Here is a 17,691-nt window from a genome sequence, read left to right on the forward strand (position 1 = left end):
CTTTGATCTCCAGCGACTTCCCCGTGTCCAATAAATCATTTTCTCAGCGAGCGAGGCCTCTTTGACCGAGGCAATCAAGAAATTCCACTTTATCTGCCGCTGATATCAAAGCCAGCTTTACCGTTAAATGGTGATTTTGAGATGACCTCGGGATAGGCCGGGCCGCTCGGTGAGCAGAGTCAGTGGTGATTTATTGTAAGCGTGTGTGTGTGTGTGAAAGAGAGACACATAGCACAATGCAATCACACAGAAGAAAACACATCCAGCCACACCTGTGCCACTAAGATTAGTTGTCATTTTACAGCATTTTCCGGATATTCTAGATTACAGCCCCAATATGTCAAGCAACTGTAAGTATCCAATACAGTACATTGTCTTTAGAGCCAATAGAGGGAGCAGCTGGCCCAGGCAGAGCCTTATGTTCCCATTGTGTCCTCCAAGAGGCCTTGGTCATTTCACCTTCCTCTGAGAGGAGCGAGGAAGAAAGAGACGAACAGTCCTGGCTGCTTTCCTGATTAAAAATTTAGTACACATGATATTTGGTGGAGAGGAAAGTAAAGAAAGAAGGTGTACTGCACTATCGTTTGTATTCTCAACCTGAATACCAAAGGCATGCTAACCATCTACATTATATATTGAAAAGAATCTGTCACAAAATAATTACCCTCTGTAAAAAATAATGACTCTTTGAATTAAAGGGTTATATTTTTTTATACTAGGGCTGCTACTATCTATATTTTTTTAATGGATATGAATGGATTTGTTTGGAAGAACATATTGAAAATGGCCATTATAATTTCAGTCCAAGTTGTTGTGTTCAAATTCCTTGTGTTGTCGGTTGTCTGTATTCAGTTTATTATCATATATGTCAAATAAAAGCAACACAAACTCACATTTGAGATGCTGAACCAGATACAGTTTAGCATGTTTGCTTGATGACACTTAACACTTAAATAACGATCTTTATCTTGCCAATTTACTTTCTGTTGATCAATTAATCGATTTATCAGTTTATCATTTCAGCTCTGAGTACCTCTATGGATAGCCACATATAAGTTTGGTTTTATTTGTCAAGGTTTTGAGAAAAATGCTGTGAGAAAAGTATTTATCTGCGTATGTGGATTATTCAGAGTTGCCCGGACATTGTTCCTGGAAAGACATATTACTTTTTACTTTTTTAGATGGCATTTATCCTTTTTGTGTGACCAATGTTTTATTAGATTTTCACACCGTTCACACAGAATGACCAAATGTATGTTTATATAATTAATTTACATGAAAATACAAACTAAGAATAAAATATGATAAAATAAGACTTGATGAAAAAGATTATATTTTCTAATGCTAATTAATTGGATGCACGTACAGTATGTCCTGTTAAACAGTGGGACCAGACACAACGTACCCGGACTAGAGGAGCATCACTCTTAAGTCTAATCAAATGACAAATCAAATAAGGGGTGAGAGGCTGGGAGAGGAAGAGGATTTAAAATTCTGTGATATTTTTATTATTAGGAATTTCAATTTATGCCTGGCAGTTATTTTTACGACTAGACTTTACCACTACAGAGGCCCTGAAAAGAAAAGCCAAGAGAGCACTTTTTTGGCATTTATTGTTATGTAATTGTATAAGAAAACAGAAAAGGGACTTAAAATAAATGCCATATAACCTTTTCTTTTTTAAAAGCAGACAGAAAACAGAGATTTAAGACTGAAAAACATTGGCAGAGAGGAGAGGATTATGATCTTCAATGAAGGTCACACTAGAGTAGGGGATATTGTGGTTATATGGTAGATGTCTCAAAACACTACAGGACACCTGATTACCATATATTGTATGTATGATGCTGCTTATTATGTTTTGTACTGCTGTATGAAATCTGCTTCATACAGACTGTTAACCTTGAAAAGGTTGCCATTTATTTTTCTATAAAGATTTATAGAGGTTCATCCTTCACAATGTTCCTCTTATTATGGCACATAAGAGCAGCTACATTCATACATCTCCCAGCTTTAAATGAAAAGTTAATGGAATTAAAACGGACTGACAGGCTCGTATGTTGCTCAGTGACATAGTGTAACCAGCGTTTCTGCCGTATAACTTGTGGTGCATCTCTTAGAGATTGCTTAAGTTGACACTGTTGGCAAAGAGGCATCAGACACAGACACATTTTGGTATACCATGGTATTTTATTATGTGTAATTATGTCAACCAAAAAAATTTTTGGTTCGGTATATTGGTTTGTTTGTTGGTTGGTTTTTCTGAAAAATTATTTGCCAGAATTTTGTGAAACTGGTGGAAGGGTGTAGCATGGGCCAATGAAAAACCCATTACTTTTTGGAGTAGATCCGTATCACGGGGCGGACACACGTATTATATTTCACTTATGGTAACTGCCATGGTAGAGGTCCGCGCTCTCTTCTAGTGCCCTTCCAGTGCTGTATATGTTCACCTGTTGAGATGTATTTTTATGGCGGCACATCTATGGACAGGTTCTAGCACTATCACTTACTTATACAAAACATATCAGAGCGTCTGGCCAACGGAGCTGGAAAAGTGCCATCTGGTTCACGTCATGCTGATGCTGGAGAACGGCTAAAATACTGAACGCTAGCTGTACTGTAGAAACACGTTTAATAAGTTACTCCGTCGTCAGGCATAAGTTTAACATAGGGTAGGAATAGGTTATCCACTCGTTATCAATAAATTGGCTGTAGGGTTCACCGTCAGCCGACGTAGCCTATATCTAACATACCTCTAACATAATCCGGTAGGTATTTACGTACTATATTCACGTACTGTATTTACGTAGGTAAGTATTCACCTACGTATTCCGTATTCACGTATGTCTAACGTCACATATCTTATGAAGCACACGTTGGGTACGTCCAGTAATTTTGAACATGCTCAAAACATCAGCGTTCAACAACGCACCCCAGCGTAACACAGTGAGCTCTTAACGAATAATACTTATACCTTACCTTATATCTACGTACACCAGCGTGTTGCCGATATTTTGTATACGCCATATTTTTGAATATCTTATGCATTCGTTGGGCATTCGTCTGATACATTTTGTATAAGTAAGTGATACTCTATCACTAGCACTTTGAGTTTTGTTTATGCAAATGAAAAGTGCGCTTATAAATAAAATGTATTATTATTATTATTATCTATCAATAGGTTAGACATACGTATCTGTATATGTTCACTTTTCCGATCCGATCCGATGAAAAGTTGGACGTATTTGGACTCTGACAAATTTTCGTATGCGCCAACATACGTTTCTGTCATACGGACATGTGACAGGGTCTTAAGAAGTAACATAAAAAAGAAAAAGAAAAACTACAACTAATTGCATATTGGAATCCAAACTTTGTATTCAAGGATGAAAACAACACCATTTAGGTAGAGAAAAATCAATAATAGCGCATAAACTGGAAAATAAATCCAACAATAGGCTAAAAGTGAAAAATATCTTCCATTATAAAGACACTCTGATGGAAAAGCTCCATCAATTCAGAGCACTGAGAACCCACGTAACAACAAATACACAACACACCTTGTCTAACAGGGGATCCACGACCTCTCCATCCATCACACTGAATTTACCAAGCATACACACTCACATCATGTATATACACAGATTAAAGTTTACTATTTGGCCACTAGGCACACACGAGCATTCATATGCTACATTTGCCTCCACTGGTGTTTACAGATGTAAACACACGTGCATCTACAAGTGAATTTACATGAACTCGCATCTTTACATGATTAAACACACACCCAAACAATGTGAGCTACAATACCAGCCTCTCCATCTCCCTCCATGCTTGGATCCCACCAAGTCAATAGCAGCAAATCCTCTCACAGCTTTTAATCAGATGGGCGACTATTGGAGCTTAGCTAATGAATGCACTGGGATAATATAATCTCAATAATCTCTATGAAGCCTCTAATTGAACCATATGCTAAATGTGATGTATGACTTCATTAAGAGCTGATGTCTTATTTTATGTGATGCTGTTAGTGACCTTGACTGGCTTAGTGTGTCACTGTCGAGGCGAGGGTCCAATCCTGTTAAAGCTATTCAGTGGAGCTGGCACATCACAGCTGACTGCAGCGTCAGTGGAGACGCCAAGTTGAAAACGATGCTTCAAACTTGGACCGACTTCTCATATTGGGAAGGAGGTGAGTAAAAAGGATTTCCTGGTGTGGTGTGTTCATCATGATGTCTTAAATACAGCAGCAGCATACAGAACATAATGTGTTAACCTGCATTTGCAAAATATTAATTTGTTTTAAAGATGGAAATCTCACATTGTAGAAGCTGGAACTTAGAAAATGTTTAGCATTCATATGTTTGGTTTCAGAAATTAAATATAAGTACTAACCCTGAAAATGATTTATTTTTATTGATACAGATCTGAGATTGAGATAATGCTGCATTTACATCCCTAACAAAAGAAAATCACTAAATAAGATAAAATAATAATAATACAGTGAAGGGCATAGGTTTGGTTTCAGAATTGGGAATAATAATTATTAATTATTTGGTTATTGTGATTCCTATTATAATGGTACTAACAAATAACAAATATAGGAAGGCTATGTAAACCTCAAAACATCTGTATTGTTAATGACCCCACTTAAAATATTTTTTTGTTTCTGATACTTTCACCTAGCGTTGAATGTGTATCTTCACTACAAAGAGTACTGTGCTTTACGCTCTTATTTTTGACTAGTGTTTAATTCTAGCATCCTTTTAGGAGTATATTAACTGTGAATAAAAAATATTGGCTGAAAAACAGCTGTTGCATATCTGTTTTCAGCCCCGAGTAGTGTCTGCAGGTCTTCCTCTTGGGCAACATATAGCCCCGACAAACTGCAACAGCCTGAGAGGCCAAACAGGGGGGGGGGGAACGCAAAACAAATTATTCTCTGTATATATTGAGTGCTGAAGACAGTTCTCCTGTATTTAATATTATAGTACATTGCACTTGATAAAAGATAGATGTTTCCTTAATATTCCACATCATGCCTTTAGCCGTGCTCTGTTCTCTTGTTCTGAAGCAGCTTTTCCACTGCACAGATCTCAAATATCAGCCTGTAATTATTCCCCTTAACTGCTTGATTATTTATAAATATTGATTGAGAAAGTTTCTTACTTATTACACACTTTAAAAGATACCACATGCGTACACACAAATACAAATACACAAACACACACACACATCTCCCAAGCATCTAATTTCACAATATTCATGCCCCGGAATGAAAATCCATGTGTTCTCCTTTGGTGTTGTCAAATGTGAAGTCAGCTTCGCATGAGCACTTTCCCAAAACCGCACGGATGAGTAAGTTCAAAGGCGCACGTTGGGTTAGTCAGCCAAAACGCACGAGGCGGGGGGGGGGGGTGGGGTGGAGGGTTATTAGCGCACATTTTTGAATGTCTTCTCATGAATTAAATATGTAATCAGGCATGCAAACTGACTTTGCTGAAACTAAGCCAATAAAATAAGGAAAATGCCTCTTCAACAAATGAATTTGCATTTCTAGAGGCATGGTTATTCTAGAGACGACTCTCAGCTGGTTAAGCATCACATTTCCCTTTGACAACAAAAGAAAGGCTGATAAACTATTGCTGATATTCCATTTTCAACAGGGATTACAATGAACACAAACCAACAAACAAACTGTGTTCTGCATAAACGCGTCCTGCACTTAAATGGCCTGGCTTTTCTTTTCTTTCTTTTTTAATCATCATCGTGATTCACATAAAGCCAATTTAATACTCTTGTATTGTTGATACATGACAATGTTATTGTAAAGCTGTACTAGGCTAGTATGTTCCAAAAAACTACTACTGTAGCCTATCGGGAAGCGACAACAAAAGCCAGATGTAAGTGGCCGTTTTCTGTCCAGTGGGAAAGGGGCTATACGTTGGCTTTATAAGCCTGCCAGAACTGGAAATGGTTTTGATGAGATTGTTGCGACAGAACCATACAGTATATGTGGCATAAAACAATGAACTAAGAAATTAAAATGCTTTGTAGAGTTACAAAGTTGTGTCGTAATTCTCTTTGGGTACATCACTGGGTTTATTGTCCTTGCTCTAGAGAAGTGTTATTCTTTGTCTGCCTATTGATTTTTTTACTGCCTTCTGTTGGCATCTGTACACTATATAGAACCATGGAAAGTACGTGATTTCTTCTCCTATGGCGACCTCAATACTTTCCTACTCAGGTTCCACATCTCGCCTCTCCACCTTCTCACATATGTAACTGCGATGACACGCTTTTCCCGTGTGGGCTGCGGTGATGTTTCTATACAGGCAGGAAGGCCATTACAACGGCTTCCCAGATGTTTAATGCAGCAGTCTGATAGGTTTTTAATAAGTGCATCCGGCCGTTCCACTTCATTCCACTTTGAAGCAACCCACTCGATCTGAAGGGAATTCGGCCGATGTTTGGTTGTAAAATGTATTCCCGGGGCACACGAGCATCTCACTGATGTGAGAGACAAGGTGAAGCAGGGTTGTTTTTTTCTTTCTTTGCACGGTTAGCACATTTTCTGCCTTCCATGCATGATGTAAAACAGCATTAATATAAAGTAATGTGTATGTGACCGTACTCTCTCACTTCCTCCACCCCTTTCTCCTCCAATCAAAACTCTCTCCTGTACCTAAGAGGACTGACTGATTGCTTGCGCAAGCACATGTATGCGGATAAAGTGGGTCAGAAAGTACAACTGGTATAATTCTGCAGCATACCCGTTTTGTCTTAAGGCAGGTTGTGCGCGTGAGAGAGAGCGTGTGGTGGTGGTTAAATCTCCTTCAATGGCAACAGTAAAAATCAATAGAGAGAGTTTGGACGTCAAAGCCAATGACTCTGGATGATTTAGCTCAATACGCGGATCAATGTTGCGACTGATAATCGTTGTATTTCTCGCCACTAAATGTCTTTCCAAATCATCGTCGGGGAAGTGGAGGAGAGGCAGAAAAGAAGCGGCATGAAGAGAAGGTGAAAGAAACAGAATCACATGCAATCATCAGACGTTGTAGTGCAAGTCATGAATAATGTACTGCTTAAGCGCTGAGAGAGTTTTGTGTTCCTTAATGTTCCTTCTTACAGTGTCTGACAGGGACCTGGATGACAAGTTTCAGACTCAACATAACTTATACATGAATTTAAAGTAACAATGCAGTAAATGTTCAATCACTGACGGATACAGGTAAACAGTGAAGCAAAATGGGTATGCATAATTATTTTTTAAGATTCTCTTCAAATCTGAGCTAATCTACAAGCAGTTCTACAAATCCAAACTTCTGCTGGGCATTTTGGTGTTTCAGCTTTCTGTGACACGTTTAGCGTCTCTGAGATCACTTGTTCAGTACAATGACACAATTAGGAAGACAAAAGTAGCCAAACATTTTCTGCTCGACCTTCCTGAAACAAGTGTTACTCAGGTTTCTGGGTAAAACAGACCAATCTGTCAACTGATTTTCTAAAGAAAAACTCATTAATGCGAGAGATATTTTTCTATGCAACTCAACATCTTATTCCATGAGAATATTTGGAAGCGGCTTTAAAAAAAAAAAAATCTTCATTGGATTATATAAAAAAATTATCTGTTGTTTTTTTCCTATGCAGTGGTAAAAGGGTATTAAACGCACCCCAAACACATGCCCAACACCCACCCATAACCCATCGCTCTCGTTCACCCACCCCCTGTGAAGAATGAAATGTCAGCCAGACTTTGGACCGCTACAGTCCATGTTGGAGCCCAGCTCAGGATTAACGTACATATGGGAAACAATGGAGCTATCACACCGCTCACTAAGGCCGATTCTCCTCATCCCCTCCTGCTACAGCTGCAGTGGGATGCATGTGGCTTCTTCTAAAGAAGAAACGACCACTTTGATGAATAAGAGAAGGGGCAGAGAGGCGAGAGACATGAAGAGTTTAACTGCCTTTCATGTCCCTCCCTCTCTCCCTCCACTTTTGGCTTAAACAAGCCACAGAAGCCAGGCACATCTCCAAGGTTTGCCACGACAGCCGTGTCAGTGCTGCAGATCGTAGCAGCGGTGGTAATGTTGGTGGTTAGGGCTATTGTTTCATCTTTTTTCCCAGAGGTGCTGTTTCTAATAAGGCTAATAATAATAGGCTAATAAGACTGAGATTTTTTCTTTAGCTTTTCTGTTTTTGTGCCAATCTTTTGCATAAGAAGTTCAGAAAGCTCAGTAAACTGCTGGCAGCACTAATTTATAGGTCACTGCCGTTACTTAAAAAAGACGTGCATTTACTATACAGTCACTTATCACTGGAGTTTTATAACTTCCTATCAAAGAACAGGGATGGGCTGCTGCTTAAATTATTAGATTGATTAATATGTTCATCATTATAAAGATAATTGACAACCATTTGTGATAATGGGTAAATTAATTCAATAAAAGTACATTATCGAGCAAAAATGCCAAACTCTATCTGGTTCCAGTGGCTTCAATTTGAGGATTTCCGGCTTGTCTCTATTTAACAAGACCGGAAACTGAATACATTTCGGAATTGGTCATGTGTTTGTGTGTGTTTCAGACAAATCGAGCAATGTGACAAAGCCTGGGCTCTGGGAACTCTTTTTTTTTTTATTAACATAGTAAATAGGAACAATTCACCCAATTTATACATATATAGAACTCGTCTCTTTTAACCAATGTTCTAAATACACTGGATGGCATTTAACAGCTAATGCGAAAACATTGTTAGACCTCACTAATCAGTTTTTTGGCTAAATGGGAGAAGATCCCTGCAGCCCGGTTCCAACATGGCGGAAAGCCTAAATTCAGAAGATTGGAGACTGTTAGAGATGGTACTGAAATTATGTGGGTGGGGAGAGGGCTGCATCTTATCAAATTTTGTAAAAACAAAAAATTAGAAAAAGAGAGAAACTCCCTAATCACATTTATATTAACATGGAAGACTTGCTTCCCCTCCCAGTACAGCGTGACTGACGGACAGTCAGACATCTCGCACATCACAGGGGTCGCAGGATCAGCACCTTGCACAGTGATCGTGACGCACATTGTGCAAAGTATAATGAAAGCTCCACCTGTGAAGCAGGAAGCTACTAGGCTAAGCTGCAGGCTGAACTACTGATAGTCTTCCTTCCTTTATGTTAACTTGAACTTTTTGTGACATCAGTGAAATCTTCAGCTCATCATAGCTTCATGATTCAGACACCTTTAGGCAGATGGGTAGATTGCAGATGAGCAGACCTGGATCATTTTGTCTGTTCATTTTCACTATGCATTAGAAGAGCTAGAATAGTTTGATATAGATGTGGATAGAAAGCCACAGGCAGGCGTCGCATACAGGTCTGAATGACGACGAAGAAAAGATCAACTTTTATTGATCGACAGACAGGAAATCCACTTGAATAGGCACAAAATGATAGCCTATAGGTTAATTTGTTTCCTGAACTATGAAAGTCATAATCCAGTCTGCGCCCTATGAGTGCTGCTTATTGAAAGAGATGTTTGATGCAGCAGACACATTATTTCTTGGCTGCAAATGTTTGGATAAATGATATTTAAAATGGATATGCATTACAGTACTGACTGCTTGCCTCTGCATCCCTCTCTCAGCTCCCACATGGCCTTCTGCCTTTTGTTGTCTTTACTTTTAGCATGCAACACCGTCACATATTTTCCACTCACCCTGGCACCACTGATGTTACGGATCGTTCACTTCTCATTCATTTTTATATAACATTTAATAAATTATTTATTTTTACCTCCAACTTTTTATGTTCTCCCTTTTTTTTGTCTGAACCCTGAGCCAATTCATGTCAAGTTTGAAGTCTTTATAATATGATTCATGACTATTCATGATTCATGATGATAATACAGTTATCTGACAGAAGACAGGTTAATCATTTATGGAATAATGATTTTTTTTTTATATTGGTGCTTATGATTGAAACCTATCATAAGGTTTTTGTACTACAGGACAGTCAGTGCACTCAGTCAGTGTGGGTACACAGTGTGTGTCAGAACCTGCAGCAGGTTCAGTCACGACTCAGCAAAAGAGATATTACTGTCTTCATCTCACAGGAGTGTGGGCTCGCATGTTCTGTCATCGACGGCCTCAACAAAACATATTAATACACAGAGATACAATATATTGTACCTCAAGTCAATCAATAATCCGTTACTCCACGACCACATTGTGCGGGAACGCCTTCCTGATCCAGCTTCAGAACATTGCTTAAAGATTTTTCACCACCACATACAGTACATAAAAACAAATCAATACCTGTAAGTTGTATCTGGTGAATGATCCTACATGATTCACAAAAGGGTGAAGACTTCAGCCGCTTTAAAGTAAATACTTACAGAACAGGTATTTTTCTAAGTTTACCTTTGCTGTGCATTGTACGTAGATTTTCTTTTTATGGCAGTGCTTTCATTTGCTTGTTAATACAAACACAACATTATAATCTAATCAATAAGTGCTAAATATAATGTGTTGACATTAACTACATTTTTTATAATACTCAAAGTCTTGTATAAAATCTCAAGCATTTAACAATAAAAGTAAATGAACCTTAAATATCTTAATTTATAAGGAGAAATTAAAAAGTGTAACTCATTATTACTGTTAATGTTTTATCATTCACATTTATTTTTTCATTATACAATATAAAGAAAAAATTCTCTTGATGACACTTTTATGTCAAATCAAATCAATGAAGTAGTTCGACATTTTGAAAAATATTATCTGCTTCCTGTCCAAGAATGAGATGAGGAGATTGATTTCAGTGTCATGTGTGTGTGTTAGAAGTATACAGCTACATATAAATATTGTTATACAATCTCATCTACAAACATGAGAGCGCTATTAATCTTATTTCATTCTTGGCAAATTAGTGTATTTCTCAAAATGTTTAACAATTTCTTTTACCATTTATCAATGTTTTATATGAGTTGTCAGACATTTCTTGCAGAACTACTTAAAACTATTATGAATCTGAAAGTCTAAAGCACCGGTTCAGCAGTTATTGATAAAATGGATATTATCTCAACCCACCCTGGAAATTAATACCCATTGTTAACTACTGCTGGCTGACAGATGGCTTGTATAGCCACCTACACACACACACACACACACACACACACACACACACACACACACACACACACACACACACAGACACATAGACACACACACCATAGAAGATCTTTGTGTATTTGTGAATGCCTTCAATTATACACAGGCTGACTTTAAAACCTCAAGGTCCTGTATCCCGTTTATCTTGAAAAGGACAGCTCACAATGCTGAGGGATGAGACCGATGGCAAAACTGAAAGCCGCTATTATGTATCAATCGTTGAAAAGGCTGCATTTTCAATATCTCCCCATGTCCTTGCTGTTTGAAGGGCACAGACATATCGTATGCACGAGTCAATCTCTGAAGAGCATACACGCTGAGTACACGCATTTACATTTATATACACGCATTTAGCTGATGCACTTTTCTGCAGAGTGACTCAATGAGAGCAACAGTGATTTTTAGATTGCTTATGTAGCAGAGCAAAGGTCAGGGAGAGAGAGCATCCTGAAAATATGCAACCTTGTATGATACTGTAAGAGTGGATGTGAGGAAAAATAAGTGGGAGAAATAAGAGCTAGTAAAAGAGGGCAAATGGATTTTTCTTTTAGAGAAGGACAATACTGAAGCAGGGATATTACCTTCTTTTTTTTTCAATCGTACACCATCTGACTGTATTATTACGATGAGAGAATTTTTCATAAACCGCAGCTACTTCCAGTGGACTTCTGGACAAATTCTACACCTTTTCTTTTCAGTTTTGGGAAATTCATTAAACCGGAAGACTTGCTCTTGGGGGAAAATAACTTCAACAAAACACAGAAACAAAACATTTTTTAAGTGAGAAAGCCAGAAATATATAGAGAATTATACTCCATCACCAAGAATAATCAAACTGACATCTTTAAGAGGTCCTATCTGGAGTTGTTAGCTATGAAATGTGTCTGTTGAGGCCCATCTATTCAGCTGTGGGATACTAAGCATATAAACTAATTTCCATACAGACTAATGTACTTCTACATGTCTACCAATTCCAAAAGTACAGACTAGGGACCACCCTGGGCCTTGAAATGGATTCCTCAGGGTCCTAAGCAAATGAGAAGTGGTTTAATTTTGCTCATATTTCCTTGCTTTATATAGATGCTACTGTGCTGAGAGAATGCATATGAATAAGTGGTGAATTATAGGTTTTATTCCTCCCACTGAAAGTGCCATCTTTATTATTCTGAACCAAGACAACACGCAGCAACAAAGTTGGATTAGAACTCCTCTCAGTGAGTTGCCTCCTACTCAGTGTTGTCTCATGTTGTCTGTGTTCTCATGTCGGGATGGGTGATTTGAATTTAATTTGCTGTTGGGCACTGCAGTTTTTAGCAAACATTAATCAAATAGGAGGAAATCCAGTATTTGTTGGGGACTACTTTCAGTGGTGGATTAATGCACATGTGATGCTCTAGTGAGTATTTGGGGCAGCAGGTCAGTATGTGTGGGATTGAGTCAAAATAAACTACCTGTGCCTTCATGGTCATGAAGGCACATGCAACAGTGTGGCTCATTGATGGTTTTTTGAGACAACAATGGAGCTCTATGGCACTGAGGAATTTCACAGGAGCCTTATTTTCATTTTGTTCTTACTTTTTGAAACTCTTCGTTGACTTTGTAGCCTGAGTACTGAAAGAGCATACTCCTTCGTCATGTTATGCCACTTGCCTGGTGAAGAGCAGGTAGGGTCGAAACATTGCCAGTGTGAAAAGTTTTATAGAAATGTTTTGCTTTTTATGTTATAAATGTTATCCATATTACTGGAATATCATTTGTGTCTACCAACATTTGCCATGTGTCGATGTAGCCTACTGTAAAACATTCTAATTGAAATGGCATGTCTTCATGTCATCTGTGGTTCACGTCCGAAAATGAATCAAGTAACACCACCGGGATTATCTCGTTTTAAGTTTGCAGACTGCATGTTTTTAACAGAAAGCCTGTGTTACACACTGGGGGCATTCCATTTGAAAGACAGGCCAGACAGAAGATCAAACACAAAGAGACTATTGGTCACATTAGGGAAATGTAGGATCCAGCATTTTAAGAGTTTGACAAATATAAGAGACGAAAAGTCAGGATGTTTTGGCTGTATCGATTTTAACCATTCTTTCTTTAACCGTTTTTTGCAAGTCCCCTGACTATGTAATACTAAACACTAGAGCACCCCGTTTAATATCATGGTATTGATTTCAGCCATAGTGGCTGGCCTTAGTCTCAGTCATATCTAATTCACAGGGGAGGCTTGATATGGAAAAGCTTGGGAGGCCCTGCTTTAGTGGACTCACTAGTCAGTCCCTAAACGCTTTGGTCAATGGAAAACCAAAGTCAATCTCATATAACTATTATAAAATGTAAAAATGTAAACCTGAATAGCAGAACCAATGCCTTTAGGTCCTTAATATTGGGCCGGTGACATGCTGAAGTCGTAGTGCTTGTAATCACTAATGTACCAGCTAATGCTGCTACAGCTGCTCTGCTAACATGCTAACAGACGGTTCACTCATTGTTGTCGCTATTTAAAGTAAAACAATTTAATAAAATCTCAGAGCTCTCCTCCCACTAGTAAACAGCTCTAGAATGTGACTCGCTGACGCAGGTTTTATTCTTCAAGAATCTCGGCTCCCTCTCGGCGCTAACCCTCGGAGCCATCTGTCCGGCTAGTAGGCCAATAACAGAGCATTATCACCCCTTAGAAACCTTGTACGTCCCAAAACGACTGTGATTGGCCTGTCCGATTCCAGGACATGCAAGTGGCTAAGTTTGTTAGCGGGTCATTCTCAAGCCCCTCTAGGAACAACTTTGCAGTTAGAGTTCCCCATACTTCAGTAGGCGGATATCTCAGATTGTCTGGAATCCCAAGACTACTGAATTGGTCAAAAAACAAAACACAGTTTACAATATAAACAACTGCAGTTTTATGCATTTTGTGTATTTGTTTTACAACTTGCCTTGTCAAACTCCCGTCACTCCCACCTGAGCACATTCTATAATGGACACTCTTGCACTCATCAACGCCAAACACTCTCCGGCTCGGCAGTTAAATATTCCCTTTCCCCTGTCATGTCAGCACTGACTTACACTCTCACTGCCATTAACCATTAGCTGTTTCATTGGAGCGCTTTGTGTGTCGTGCACTCAGCCTTTCATGTAAATGCTCTCAGTGCTACAATACACCACAGAAATGTCACTGTCAGCATGTCTCCCCCCCATTTAAACGAATACGACGAGGATGGACACCAGAGCTGTGAAATGTTCTCTCCAGGTGCATGTGAGTGTATGTCATGATTTGAGTTTGGGTTTTGACTTTTTGTTCTTCTTCTTCCTCCATGATTTGTTTGACAGGACCTCTTGTCCACCCCGGGGTCTCGGTCAGTAGCGATGGCTGTTAAGTGTAAATCTGAGTAGCTCCTTCTCTCCGAGGATTTGTTACGGCCACATGCAGCAGTCTCGACAAAGTAGCTGACAGGTAAATGCTGTGCTTACACGGTTCAGAGAATTTGTGAGAAATTGTACGGTGCGTAGCTGGCATTCTGGGTGACTGATGGAGCAACAATATCTCACACACAGGCAAAGAGAGAGAGACAGAGAGGAGAGGAAGGTATTCATTGGTAAGGAGAGACTGCAGGAGCACACACATACATACATACATACATACATACACACACATTGATGAGAAGAGGCAAAGCAGTGGTTAAAGGACAAGTCAACTCCAGTTTCTCTCAAAAATTATGTGACAAGAATTGCAGTACTCACGCACAAGAAAAAATGCAACATGTTGCAAAGTTACAGTATGCAAATACACAGCATCTATACAGGTAATAACACCTTAAAATAAGACACATTTACACGCATTATATGAACAACAAATGTACAAGGAAAAAAAAGAAGCCTGACTTCCCAAGACCCACGTGTGACCTCTGGTACATATTTACACGTGCACCCTCTTTGCACAACATTCTTTTCTCTTTTTTGCTTAAATATTGACCCTACGTTCCTACTGCCGTCCTCGTTGACGAGTAAATAACCACAGGAGCCTTCAATCTGCTTCATCTAAATTCAAATGGTCAGCTCTCATCTCTCACCCTTTGCTGATCGATCATGCGTCACGAGTTGAACGCTGCCACACTGCAACTGACCATCCGAACCCGCATTACTGTCTTGTGCGTAACAATCCGGTAGTAAACTGCGCGTAAAATTAAATTAAAAAAACGCGCCAGGCACGAAAACACACAGCACCGTGCTGTGCACAACATCCCCCCCGTTCCACGTAGACACACAAACTCACCCAGGGTGCGAACGCAGGTCCTCCCCGTGCGTCTTTTGGTGTGTGTCCGTGTATCCAGTAAAAAGAGGTGGGAGAGTACCAGCGGCAAAGGCGCTAACAAAGTAGTGGACGGCAGCCAAGCGCCACCGACTTCCCTCCTTCTTCTTCTTTTTCTTCTTCTTTTTCTTCTTGTCTTCGCCTATTTAGCCTCCTTCTCTCTCTGCTTCCTTCACTCTTCCCCTCTTCCCCGGGGCAGGTTGGGCAGCGGCTGTAATAATCCAGGCATTGTCCTCTTCAACAGCACAACATACACACAGATAGGATGGAAATACTCCGTTGGGCGTAACCATACACAAGTTTGAAATTTAGAGGAATTCTACTTTCTGGTTGGGGATGCTGTCCAGTGTAATCCGCGTTTAGAAACAGTCTAAGTGAAGAGTACACGAATTTACAAAGCTCCGAATTAAGATCTGGAGTTAAAATGTGGCTGCAGGCGTTTCAGAAGCTGAGAAAGTTTGCTTTCAGAAGGACCGAAAAACAGATGAGAGCGAAGAAATAATCCCAGGGAGATATGTTCTTCTCTCACTTCCTCCTCCGGACAAAAAAAACAACTCTCCCTTTTTTGGGATTGTAGCGCACCTGCGGTCGGAACGGATACGCGCAGGTATCCACAAACTGTTTCCCCTCCTCTCCTCTCAGTGTGTTTTATTCCGCGTTTTTATTCCCGCTCCGCTGAGTCTCTCTGCGCCACGGTCATCACTCAGTGTCAAGCCTGGCGTTGGTTCTCCAAGTAGCTCAGGGAAGCGTCTCTTTTCACCAGTGCGCTCCTCTCCTCTCTTCTCTCCCTCTCTTTCTCTCTTTCTCTCTCTCCTCAACAAGCTCCGTCTATCCTCCTGTTGTGAAACCACACCTCCCTCGGCAGCGATTGGCCAAAAACCGCAGAGAAGGAGGAGAGGGAAGGAGGTGAGCGCTGCGATGATGCGCGCTAAAGAGAGAGAGAGGGAAAACGAGATGATGGAGAGAGTAGACAGAGGATGATAAACCTAAAGGATGGAGAGGGAGATGAGAGAAGTGGAAGAGGATGGAGAGTGTGCCAGGGAAGGAGGATAGAGAAGGAAGGGAAACAGTAAGGGTGTGTGTGTGTGTGTGTGTGTGTGTGTGTGTGTGTGTGTGTGTGTGTGTGCGAGAGAGTGTGTGAGTGCGCGTGCGTACGTGCGTGTGTGTATGGGTATGGGTGGGGGGGGTTTCAGGGACTGAGCTCTATGTGTTTAAGCCCAAAGGGACAGGCTGGCTAATGAAAGTGAAAATGCTTCTCTCCTTTTTTTTTCTCATCCCTCTCATTCACTCCCAATGCTTTAGCCAAATTTGTCCGCTGCAAATCTGCTTTGACTCCCGGCAAAACTGAATTCATACTGACAATGTCCCCAATTACTGAGCAGAGTCATACGCTTCTGTCTGTCTGTCTCCTTCTCTTTATAAAATCTGGTGTCTGTCAGTTAAGCAGCTTCCTTAGTGAGTCTGTGATGAATAAGTAAGTGGTTGAAGGGAGGCTGGAGAGTGGAGTGCATGTTGAATATACTGCCCAGGGGCGTCAGAAGGGAAATAAGTAACAGCCTGAGCCACCTCTGTAATGGAAGCAAATGAGGTGGGCCGGATATTGCGATTATTGTGGCGCAACCGCACATGTTAGCGGGAGAAGGGAGACAAAATCGCTTGACAGCTCCAGGGAGAGGCTTTGATTGATGGCGACGCTCCAGGGAGTGTTTCAATATGAACTTGGTTAACTCGGAGACACATGAAGCATTCATCACTGGCTGCCATGCAGGAGTGAGATGCTCACCGCAAGCTAGGCAGCATTTTATTTAGAATGGCACCTGTGGGAGCATCCTCACAGGCGCAGCAGTTACCTATTTGCAGCTATTTTGAGGCTCACATCAACAAATCTCCAACACTCCCTCAAATTAGGGTATCAACGACCTGACTTGACTGCAGCTAGTAGCTCATAGAGTTTTAAGGGTCTAAGGGTGGAGGGTGTCGTATGTTGTGCACATTGCTATAAGAGCCAAATTTGTAGTTTTGCAAAGTACAAATGGTCTTACCTTGACTACTGAAATATTTAAATTCACGGCACATTCATATTTATATTTACATGCATATGCCATGCTGGTAGGTACCCCACGACCTGCACACTATGAGAGGGTAGGGGATCCATAGTCTGTCTGTCAGCAGGATTGCGGAAAAACTACTGGCCCGATTTTCATGAAACTTGGTGG

At 40.2% G+C, this 17,691-nt stretch overlaps 1 protein-coding gene across 1 annotated transcript in view; it reads right to left on the reverse strand.

The window, feature by feature from the left end:
* The window catches only part of brinp2 (bone morphogenetic protein/retinoic acid inducible neural-specific 2), a 188,085-nt gene extending 171,817 nt beyond the window's left edge, over positions 1–16,268 (reverse strand). The window contains exon 1 of the mRNA XM_029453600.1: positions 15,440–16,268. The gene's annotated coding sequence lies outside the window, so the exon portion shown is untranslated. The remainder of the gene's footprint in view (positions 1–15,439) is intronic.
* Positions 16,269–17,691: the final 1,423 nt, after the last annotated feature.

The sequence above is a fragment of the Cottoperca gobio genome, chromosome 17, assembly GCF_900634415.1.
Source record: "Cottoperca gobio chromosome 17, fCotGob3.1, whole genome shotgun sequence".
In the NCBI taxonomy this organism is placed as follows: Eukaryota; Metazoa; Chordata; class Actinopteri; order Perciformes; family Bovichtidae; genus Cottoperca; species Cottoperca gobio.